Genomic DNA, 9,508 nt, shown 5'->3' with positions numbered 1-9,508 from the left:
AAAATAAAAAATGTAAATAACGCTTTGAGGTATAGTCTGTGAAACGAATAACTTTGAATTTGACAGTTCCCGCGGGCTTTTATAGTGTTAATTTTATTAGGTTAGCAACTTGCGGCCATTCCAAATACATTTTAATTAAAATATACTGCGGCCTCCCCATAAGAGCAATGAGAGAATTCATGTCCCAGGATTGAAGGACAGAAGATCGAGTTTGACATAAGTCCATCCTTGTTCAGTAGATGGATGTAATGCACATGCGCCGAAATGCTACTTTTCTATTGGCCGAATGGTGTCGAGATGGGTTATCGATTTATTTTTGGACGCGTCGTCGGCGTTTTGTTTTCAGTTTGGACTTGGGGAGTCGCCAGTCGCCATTAGTGTTTTCTCTAACTTTCTGTGTTTTCCACGTGTACTGTGTTTTCGTTTGTATTTTAATCTTTGTGCGTTTATTGACAATTTTGTGATTTAGTTTTAAAGACTTTTGCTGTAGTTTAATTAATAGAACAATGGGAATGGGCTACTGCTTTTTGTGTGGTAGAAGCCAACTAACCAAATTAATAATAGAAATTTTTCTCGATGTTCGTTTGTATTATGAAAGCAAAATCAGAAATGAAAGGGATGTTAATATGAGACAAAAATATACGAAACTAATTTTATTCAAAAATCAATAATTGTTAAAAGCATTATATTTAGTCTTACTATTTTAAAATAAAAAAGACATTGTAATGTAAAGACTAAAAATAGAGACTACATAAGGCTAATTATAATGCTACACAGTTACACACAAACTGTCTTATTGTAAATTATTATTGTTTTTTTTTCATAATATAAAAGAGTATTTACAATGCAACAATGTAAATAATTATATTTTTTGTATCTAGCTTGATTTATGTATAAACTTAATATGTACATACTTTTAGTTATATTTGTTTAATAAAAAATATGTTAATAATAAAGAATTACTTTTGTTTCATTTTAAACCAGGACTGATGTTGATATTGATCATAAATACATGGGCAGTAAAAGAAACAATAGACAGTAAAAAATGTACTGTTATACTTTGTTTTGCTGCAATTTTTAAGTCGAGTGAAATAGATATGCAATTTGTAATACTAAGTTCTTAAGACAGTTCCTTAATTGAGGTTTTACTAAATTATTTTTTGAATTTTAAAAAAAGTGAAATAGATATGCAATTTGTACTACGAAGTTTTTAAGACAATTTCTTAATAATTGTGGTTTTACTAAATTATTTTTTGAATTTAAAAAAAAAATATCGTACCTGTCACTTTTTTTCATTCGTTTTATTTAATAATAATTGTCTAACACAACAAAGTCTACTTAGAACGATATGATATAAATATAAATGAGTTCATTAAAAAATGGTCTGATTAAAATTAGTACCTAAATAAGCAAAAATTATCCCCTCATAAAACAAGAAATTAAGGAGTTCAGTAAAAGGATTGCAACTATATATTTTATTCAGTAAATTTTCATAATAGTAAGTATAAAAGCACAATCTCTAAAACGACAATATGAATAATGTATATTAAGATTTAACTCGAGTTTCAGTGAAAAAACTATATTGATATTAAAATATTTTAATACCTTCAGAATACTAATTACATACCATAAAATAGGAGTTTTTACGATGCGGGAAGCCTATCTAGAAAAAGAATTTTAGAAATCAGCAATGGGATTCTGTAAGCTCTGTAGCAAGAAATTTCCTATCGAGCCTATGCTATTTGTATACGATTGATGAGTCACTAGACAGGGAAATGTTTACAGAATCGCACTGCAGATACCTATTACGCTACTAGGAGCCCCCCATTGTGAGACAGATATAAAATAATTTTTATATACCTATTCCATAGCCTATTCTTTTAAATGTCTGTAATATTTATAATAAACTTATTTTACGAGTAGAAGTATTGCACCAGCATCAAAATTAATACTACTTGTAAAAAACTGTTGCTCCTTGAGTTTGTAATAGATATAAACAAAATAAACATTCGAAAATAACTAAATCGAAGATATCTGAAAACTTTTGGTCGAAAAAGTGTTTTGCCATAACATGTTGGATACGATTAAAATATCTCGTTTGATAAATATGCGCATAATGTTACATTATCAAACTTATTTGATTTCAGAATATTTAACAAAAAGCTTCCAATTTTTCGAAAGATTTTAGAGAACGTCTTTAACCTCAACTTAAAATAAATAAAACCAAAACAAAACATATCATATGATTTGGAACTGTCCAATCAAAGTGCTTACAGATCGAGCAAGCGCAGAAAACCTCCTCCCGAACAAGGATAGACTTATGTAGGAAATGCATGGACACTCTATAGCCATCCTTCAACATCGGGACAGGAATTTAAGCGGTATGGAGGGCTTACGTTTAGACTCCATATTAAGCGGTACTCTCCGTATATTTTATTAAAACGTATTTGGGCCATTCTGACGCAATGCCGTCTCTAATAGAACAGCCTCGAAGCGAGATTTATGACGTCACGCTAGTTAAATACTACGGATTAATAAATATGTTGTAGAATACATGGAAAACATAATAATTCCTCGTATTTTTGGTTTGTATTTTAAAAATGATATAGTTTACATGAAATATACATAAAATACAGTTAATAAATACCATATATATATATATACCTATTTATAGTAATAAATAACTTTCGCAAATAAACCAAATAAACTATGAACCATACAAATGTAGCAAATGCTTTACAATATACAAATAATAAATAGGTACATAAGATAATGGGTAAAATGTAAAATATATTTTAAATTTTGGGGTTTGAAAATCGATCTAATTTAACAAACAACATTCAATATCTACTACTTACTATGGCTGAAATCGTACTCCATAGTCAATGTAGATAGTTTTAGTGTTAAGAATAATAATTTAAAAAAATACGTGGTCATCTTTTGACAAGTTTATATTAGTTTATTAATTGCAGTAAACATTATGTGGCGTGAATATTTTATATGTAATTTTTTGGATTATATTGGACACTATTTTTTTCATATGACACAACACTGAGAAGGCTATGATGTTAGCCGAAACGTTTTTTTAACCAAAAAATAATGAAAAACAAATGAAAACTTAATCAGCTGTTTTTCCTGAACCTAAATCCCAAGAAAATAAAAAATTTTAGAATAATTTTACATATAAAATGACAGCGATCTTTATTTCATAGCCATCGCTGCAGCCTTTTTTCTATGATATTGTATTATTTGCAAATATAATTTTTCGAACATTGATACTTGCAAAATATACATATACATTTTGTGAACGCAAATAATAATAATTACTATTAGTAGATATTGAATGTTTTTTGTTAAATTAGATCGATTTTCAAACCCCAAAATTTAAAATATATTTTACATTTTACCCATTATCTGATGTATCAATTCATTATTTGTATATTGTAAAACATTTGCTGCATTTGTATGGTTCATAATTTATTTGCCAAAGTTATTTATTACTATAAATAGGTATATATATTGTATTTATTAACTGTATATTATGTATATTTCATGTAAACTATATCATTTTTTAAAATACAAAACCAAAAATACGAGGAATTATTATGGTTTCCATGTATTCTACAACATATTTATTAATCCGTAGTATCTAACTAGCGTGACGTCATAAATCTCGCCTGAGGCTGTTCTATTAGAGACGGCATTGGTCTGATATTTAGAAATGTCAAAAGCTGATGACATTTTACTTTTGACAATTGTGTTGATTTTTGTAAGAAGAGGAAGAACTGTCACTTGTTTTATTATTTTCCTTTTCTATTTCACGAAAGTAAAAAGAGTTACCTATCTGATTCGTTCAGGCACTCAATTTAAAGAATATCAGTAACTTTTTTGACAGAGGAATTTTATATTTACCATGTTGGTAAAAAATAACGGTCAAAATTCAAAGTTATTCATTTTATAGACTATATAAATTCGGTTCGAATCAGATAAGATATTTTATTCTTTACCGAGAATTAAATTCGAAGAATTCCTAGTCCCTACTTCTTTGCCAAATTCAATAGTCTCCGCCCAGAGATATGGAAGTGGGAGAATGAGCTTCGACGAGTGCGCATCCAAATTTTTGTCGACGGCAAGATGGCAGACATCTTCCAGGTCTCGCTGTCACTTCCCCTCTTTAATTGACATCTGTTTGTTTTGTTTTGTTTTTCGTTTGTGTTGTTATCTAGTTAAAATTTATTATTATCTCAATTATTCTAAACACTAATTCAAAAAGGCCTGTTGTATATTCATAGTCATTCTAGAAAGCTAATACGCCGGGAATAATGATTAGTTTTCATGTGTAAGTTTATACAACATAATCGTGTTTACAGATGATTCAAAACTGTTTATTTTTAACTTTCCTAAAGGCGATTTGTAAAAATCGTGATTGTAATTGGGAATGGTCAAAAATAAGTGTATGATGTGGCCATTTAAAGAGGATGTTTTTATTACGTGTGGAGGAAGAAGATACTTGGAATCAATGTTCGTGGTTCTGTAAAACAGTGCACTCTTATAGTGTCCATGAAAGCACAAGTTCAAGTGACCAGAAATATATCAAATAAGATTGGTCCTTACTTGACAAGAAGATTATTTGGAGGAAAAGAAAACATAAGATAGGGTATTTTAATCGAACAGCGAAAATTTAACATTTTTATTGTAAAGTTTGTTGTAGGTAGTTGTAGTTTTGTGCTAAATATTTCTAACATTAGCAGCGGCTGTGTTCAGAGTGTCAAGAGGAGGAGAATTCAGTTAATTAGATTTATGCACAGTTACAGGTATGAAGGCTTTTTCAAACATAGTATCGAGTTCTATAGTCAACATTTTTAGTATTCCTACAACTGTAAAAACAAGGAACATTGGACTGGAAAAATGGCAAGATTTATATAGAAAGAAAGGGTATTATGCCAATAAGAAAATTAAATCTGTAGGCAGAAGTTTCTTATTTAAAAACTGTTATGGGGCATATATTAATTTGTATCTCTGCCACAAATCACTGAGAAAAATCATATAATATTCATAATTGTTAACGAGATGATATTTAAAGAGTGTTAAAAATGAGATTATTAGTCATGAAGCTTACAATGTTACTTTGTTTCAATATTACACTTTTATTCTTGTAAAATCTATGATGAAGTTCAAAAGCATTTTGCAATGGCCTTAAATTGTGAGCCAGGATTTATAGCAAAGGTATTTGATGCAATGAAACTTAATCAGGGGATTGTCAATCCCACGTTTTTAAATAGATAAAATACAGGCCAAAGTTGACAATATTACAGTTGAGAAGAAACTATTTTATCTTAAAAAAAAAATCTTAAAATTCTGAGATCATATAATCTAATTTTCTTAATAATAAATTAGGTATATGTATGTTGTACATACAGAATTTTGGTATGGACAAATAAGGATCAACAAGCTTCTTTTGTGCAAAAAATAAATTATTTTTTGTAGTATTAAGACAAACGATAATATGTTTTACAAACTTACCGGTAACAGTTTTTTTATAATAAAATATTTAGGAATAATTTGGGTTGTTTATCAATATATTAATGACTTGAATTTTGACAAATTGAATTTCTATCAAAATAATTTTACGAAATATAAAATTGAAGTTGTATTACAAGACTGAGTTTTTTTTGTCGACAAAAACCACGATAAATACTAATAATAATACCCATAATAAAATCAATGATGTTTATGTATTATGAAAATATTTGTTAGAGGACATGTTATGTAACAGTTTTTGTAACACAATTTGAAGGGACGAATAAAAAAAATAAAACAAAAACATATTTTTTCTAGGTTTATATTAAAAATACAAAGTAAGTAACCATCAAAAATAATTATGGACCAAATGTTTTTTATGAATATACAACTTGAACAAAAAGTTGTTTAGAACAATTTTTACCAAATTTGCAAAAATTTTAAATTGAAACCCGTAATTCTGTACAAGTAAACATGAAATAATTGTAAATACTTATTTAATGGCATTCGAGTGTTTAACGACGAAAAGGTCATCTGTCCGTAGCGTCTTTTGTCAGAATATTCGTATATTTAGTGTATTATATACCAATATTGTACGCAGTTTTGAAACTGATAATTAAATAAATCATATTAATGTTAACTAACCATAATAAATGATAGAATTTCACTAAATTTAAATTGCCCCCCGTATGGTTGAAAACAGCAAATTGGTATTTGATTACTTATAGATTACCACCTATATACAAAATGACACGGAGACCTGGAATATGGCGCCCAACTTGATTAGACCTTCTGCGCATGTTGAAGTTCATTCTCTATCCCTTCTATTTCTCTGTCTCCGCCCCTTTTTACGTTTTAATTTCTGCCACCAGTTGGCAGCATCGACTTATACAGGCACATTGACTAACTATTAATATATAAACAAGGGTAAAACTATGATGTAGGGTAGACGTGGGGTAGACTCAATAATTTGTTGTTTTATTTTACGTTGTGAGTAAATGTTGGTAGTTATTAAAATTGTTATAAAAATATATAATTCTAATAAAAATAGATAAGTTATAATAAGTATTTATTAACACAAACATCCGATACGCTACTGAAGCAGGTAAGTCAAATTAATGTATCTAAATTCTTTGACATCTAATCTTTGACAAGTAATAAATAAAAGCTAAAATGCAAGAAAAATATATAATTTAGTAAGTGAATTTCATAAATGATCGGTTTATATGTATATTATATAGTCACTTACTAGCGAAAAGTTGTTCCATTATTTCACTCAATTTTTGCCGAGATTTACCGCACGCTACACAACCAACTATTTTAGAGTCTTTTTCGATAAATCGCCATAGTGTCACTGTTAATTTAAGTTCTGCCACAATTTCCATCTAGATTTACTACCTTTATACAACTATCAGTAGTAGAATAAATAATAAATAACATAAAATAAGCTCCGTAAAGACTGACAAATCCACAAAATTTCAAATCAAATTCAAATGTGTCAAATGAATCGTCAAACAGAACTGTGAGGGTGCAGCCACACTATCCTAAAAACGGCGTATCGGCGTAACGGCGTAATGACCTTGAATACATTTCCAGTAATTCTATTGGCTGAAACATTCATCTGTCAGAAATTTTATCTGTCAAATTCATCTGTCAAAAATTTCAGCCAATAGAATTACTGGAAATCTATTCAAGGTCATTACGCCGATACGCCGTTTTTAGGATAGTGTGGCTGCACTGGGCTGCACCCTCAAGGATCCCCAAGGAGGATAGTTTACTCCCGTAACAACAACGTTGGCATGTTGAGCACTCAAGGTCGAACGGTCGTGACGTAGTCATCAGTGCAGAATTAGCAGCATTCAGCGTGTTTACGTGTAATTTTATGACTTTTTCTTCGGTGTTAGTGACGCTTTTTTTATTTTTATAGTGTTTTAACGTTTTGGATGTGATAATAAACTTCGAAAGACCTTATACAAACAGTATTTCTGTTTCTTAAACTGTATTTTGTGTGTGTTTATCGTCTATTATCCAGACTCAGCGTTTGTGATATTTATTTGACATTTGAACATTGTATATTGTACATCGTTTTTTAATTAGTTTTAAAAGTTATTGGTAGGTTTCACAATAAAACGCAGAAGAAATATGTTCTGTAATATGTATTAATTTGTGGTTTTAGATTTTATTATGCCTGGTCAGATTTGTGCTGTTGCTGTATGCAAAAGCAATAGGTTAACACTCAAGAAAGAAGGTGTTAGCTTGATATTTCATTCATTTCCTAAGGCAAAGGATTTAGTTTCGTCCACAATTAGAAAGGAATGGATAAATCGGTGTAAACGAGAAGATAAATTTAACCCGAATACTTCTACAATTTGCTCATTACATTTTACACCAAATGATTATGAAAGAGACCTACAAAATGAACTATTAGGTAGATAATAACAAATTGACTTCTATGAAAAACAAATTCTAAAAATAAAATTGATATATTATTTTAGGTTTACCCTTGCGCAGAGTTTTAAAGAAAACTGCAGTTCCCACTTTGAATCTAAATGTTGGCAATACATCCTTGAAAACAGCAAATGAGAATACGCCCCGTGCTAAAAGAGTGGAGAAAAAAAGCAGAAAGGATGTGGTGCACCATTTAGTCACAACTACAAGCAATCCTGAATCTTCCCAGATTTTAAACATTCTGAGTACATCCACAGCAGATCCAGAGGTAGTGCCTTCTTACATGGAAGTATCAAACAAGCCAAGTACTTCATCTATCCAAGGCAATTATAAACAAAAGTATGAAGATTTATTGCTGAAATATAACCAGCTTAAGTGTAATTCTAATAAAGAAATAAAAGGATTGAAAAGCATGCTCAAATACTATAAAGTAAAATGCTATAATCAGTCAATTAATAAAAATACCAAATCAGTTATGGCCGAGAAACTGTTAAATATGGTAAGTACCATATTTAAGTCACTAGTAAGTACTAAAAATCAAATTTCTTTACTTTCAAAGAAGAAAAAAGTTGTACATTGGACCCAAGAAGATATTTCAGTAGCATTTTGTTTGCGGTACTACAGTAAAAAATGTTACCTGTATCTTCGTAACACGCTAAATTACCCATTGCCTGCTCTGTCTAGCTTAAGACGATGGGCATCTCACTTGGACATAAGTCAAGGGATTTTAAAGGATGTCCTATTAATGATGAAGTTAGCTGCTGAAGACTTTACCTCCCTTGAAAAGGCTGTTGTTCTACAATTTGATGAAGTCAAAGTAAAATCAGTGGAAGAATATGATGTAGCCAAAGACCAAGTTTTAGGACCACACACTCAAATGCAAGTAGTTCAAGCCCGTGGACTTTTTTTCAAATGGAAGCAACCAGTGTACATAGCGTTTGATCAAAAAATAACCAAAGATATAGTATGCAACATTATTAGTGAACTACACAGTATTTCATACAATGTTGTGGCATGTGTTAGTGAGGGTGCAGCCACACTATCCTAAAAACAGCGTATCGGCGTAACGGCGTAATGACCTTGAATAGATTTTCTGTAATTCTATTGGCTAAAACATTCATCTGTCAGAAATTTTATCTGTCAAATTCATCTGTCAAAAATTTCAGCCAATAGAATTACTGGAAATCGATTCAAGGTCGTTACGCCGTTACGCCGATACGCCGTTTTTAGGATAGTGTGGCTGCACCCTGACTGTGGAGGTGGTAATATTGGGTTATGGAAGGAGCTCAATGTTGATATTGAAAACCCATTTTTTAAACATCCAAAAACTGACTCTAATGTATATATGTTTGCCGATGCCCCTCATCTGCTAAAACTAGTTAGAAATTGGTTGTTAGATACAGGATTTGTCTTAAAAGAAGGTACCACTATAACAAAAGAGCCCATTGAAGCATTAATAAATCTAAGTTCAGAAGTCAATCCTTGTTGGAAAATTAACCAAAACCACATTAATTGTGAAAAAAGCCAAAGACAAAATGTG

This window comes from Sitophilus oryzae, unplaced genomic scaffold (genome assembly GCF_002938485.1).
Source record: "Sitophilus oryzae breed Bouriz unplaced genomic scaffold, Soryzae_2.0 scaffold_359_pilon_pilon, whole genome shotgun sequence".
Taxonomy (NCBI): Eukaryota; Metazoa; Arthropoda; class Insecta; order Coleoptera; family Curculionidae; genus Sitophilus; species Sitophilus oryzae.
The sequence above is the reverse complement of the archived record's forward strand: the minus strand, read 5'-3'. Positions refer to the sequence as shown.